The sequence below is a fragment of the Hypomesus transpacificus genome, chromosome 2 (genome assembly GCF_021917145.1).
Source record: "Hypomesus transpacificus isolate Combined female chromosome 2, fHypTra1, whole genome shotgun sequence".
Taxonomy (NCBI): domain Eukaryota; kingdom Metazoa; phylum Chordata; class Actinopteri; order Osmeriformes; family Osmeridae; genus Hypomesus; species Hypomesus transpacificus.
In genome coordinates this window covers 12,296,020-12,298,788 of record NC_061061.1, presented here as the reverse complement: position 1 = coordinate 12,298,788, position 2,769 = coordinate 12,296,020, and positions in this window count along the sequence as shown.

Sequence of the window (2,769 nt, the reverse complement as noted above, 5' to 3'; positions counted from 1 at the left end):
AATGAACGACAACCCATTAATTTAAAAACTGAACATGGTTTCTTCCTGACGAAGTAAGTTTCCTCAATGGTTAGCTAATTATGCCACGTGTCTGTCTGGCTAGATAATGAATAGCAACTGGGTAGCCAGACAGTGCCAGAAAGTATTTTTAGCGAAGTATCCTCAAACTTTGATAAAATTGAGATCATGAGTCGAGACCTTCCAAAGGAAAACAACAATGTAAGGACTAATGGCAGAGTAGGCCTGTAGGGTTAGGCATGGTATGGTTCCTCAGTAGTTTCATTTGGCGTAACTATGTGTAAAGTTTAGATAGCCTAACTCCCTTTGACGTGTCTAAGCTTATTTCTGGAATCATGTTAACCCCTTTCCATTCCTCTCGGTTTATCCCCCCTCTCTCTGTGGTTGTGTAATGAAGGTTTGGAGAAGGCTCTGTCCTTGACTGACTGCCTGTGGACAGCAGCATCTGGAGTGTATTAAGATAGGGTAGAGATGGGTGGATGATATTGTGCGTGTGTTTGTGCGCTTGCTAACCCCTGTGTTAAGTATGCATCTTTTTTTGTTTGGCTTTTGCCTGCTTTTAAGGTAGAGGGACCTGTGTACAGTATGTGTTTGTGTGTGAGTGTGCGCAGTGGACTATGCTAATAGTGTTTGTTGGCAATCTTTGCATTTTTGCACATCTTTGGGAAGTGCTAGTAAGACATTGCACACCTTTGACGCGCATCAATATTAATACTTAAGTGGTCTGTGTAATGTCACCTGACCCTATTGCCTGGAAAGTGAGGCGAGAGTAGTGTACAAATGCTTTCAAAGAGAAGCAATGAAGTCAACACTGCTAACTTCACACAGTGAAGTGTCAGCATTAGCAAGTGAAGGGGTGGGGAGGGGGGGGGGGGGGGGGGGGGGGGATGGAGAGGAGAGTCGGTCTGGAAAGGCCACCAAACTGAAGTCAAGCAAACACTACAGTGACAGAGCAGCTAATGCAGTTAACCTTTTCATTGCCGCCCAGTTCGTTCACAGAGAGTCAACTCAACATTTCCACACGTCGACACCTTGTGTCATGAATGGTTTTTAGTCTGTATGGCCACATTATCATTACAGTTATGAATTCTTAGTGGGTATACGTCACCAATAGCACTGTCACAGCAAATGTTGTACACAGATGCTCACTACAACGCAGAAACCTGCTTTCCATCCTACCCTCTCTCTCCCATGGCACACTAGTTCCCTCCCTCCCCTTTTAATCCAGTGTCACAGTCTTCCTCCAAACAAACAGTGTTGCAGCTGGCATTAATAATGGAACGACACATATCTTCTTATTTAAGGTACGAGATGGCAGTCCTCTGTCACTTAACGGATGAATAATACACAAACGCGGAGAGGTAGGGGATGAGAAGATGAAAGGGACATGGGACAGATGGCAGGGGAGGGACGAGGTATGGAGGGAGTAAGTGGAAAAAGAATGAGGAAAAAGAAGGTAGATAGAAGATAGATAGAAGGAAGAAAGTGAGGTAGGGAGAGACTGGAGGGCACTGTGCATTAACACTGCACTCGGCAAATATTGCAGATTCAGCACTCCGTCAACACAACAAGGGACAAACTTTTGAGTGTCTTCCTCCAGACATGGTGTAGTGCCCTGCCACAGTCCTCACGGTGGTCTGTCCTGGACCGAAGCACAGGGGCTTTTACATCTGAGTGCTGCTGGTGGTTGAGGGGTCCGTTCTTACGGGAAAGCCACAGCTGACACTCAGATTCTGGCCGTCCACATTTGGTTTAATCCCAAGGTGGGCCGTGTTACGCGTGTGAGCGTAACCGAGTTGAATTGGTTAAATTAACTTCTCAATGGAGGCTTACTAAAATACCACCCACCCGCCGCGCTGTCGAAAAGCCAACTTTTTGTGGCGGGGAGCTGGCCAAAACAGTTTGAGAGAGGGGGTCATGGCGTGCGTGAGGACCAGAGTTTGTCCGTCGGTGTGGGCAGATTGGGAGGAAGCGCTTCTGACAAGCGACGCGATCAGTCCTCTGGAAAGAAGGGACATTGTGAAGACATTAATATTCATGTCAAAAGTTTCATATCATTTATGCATACATCTGCCCCAAATGTCCAGGGTTAGTTGAATATAGCAGGAACGGGTAGTGTCCCATGTGTTGTTTTGTATTATAAATAGCATTGTAATTTAATGAGGTCAGAATGCATGATAAAGACGAACTGTGTGTGCGTCAGGTTGGGAGAGCGAGAGCGAGAGATACAAGGAGAGAGGGAAAGACCCCAGTGAAAGCTTCGAACAGGACCTTATTAAGGGTTGGGGTTCATTGTTGGTTTTTTCAGTACAATCAATTTCCTCTTTACTCAGTGCCCCTCATCCTTGTCCCTTATTAGCACGTTCGTTTTTAATCAAAACGCTTTCACGACACCTTCTACAAGAGTTTCAGTGACGTCGTTTAATACGGTGCCACATGTGGTTGGAAATAATCAATTAAGACTCCTTGGTTCTTCACGTTAATACAAATGACTTCTGGCTTGATGTGTGGTTGCTGAACGTGTTTGTGGGGAAGATAAAGCAGAGAGAGGTCTGAAGAGACAGAAGGACGCAGTGAAGGATTGGAGGATAGATTTATAGGGCCTCTCCATCTGTGAACATAATCCCCCCCCAAAAATCTGTTTACGAGGTGGAGAGAAACAGAGGGAGGGAGAAAGAGAGAGAGATGGGGATGTGGGAGGGAGGGAGGATTGGATGGTAAGCCACAAAATCATATCGGTTTCTTTCAGGT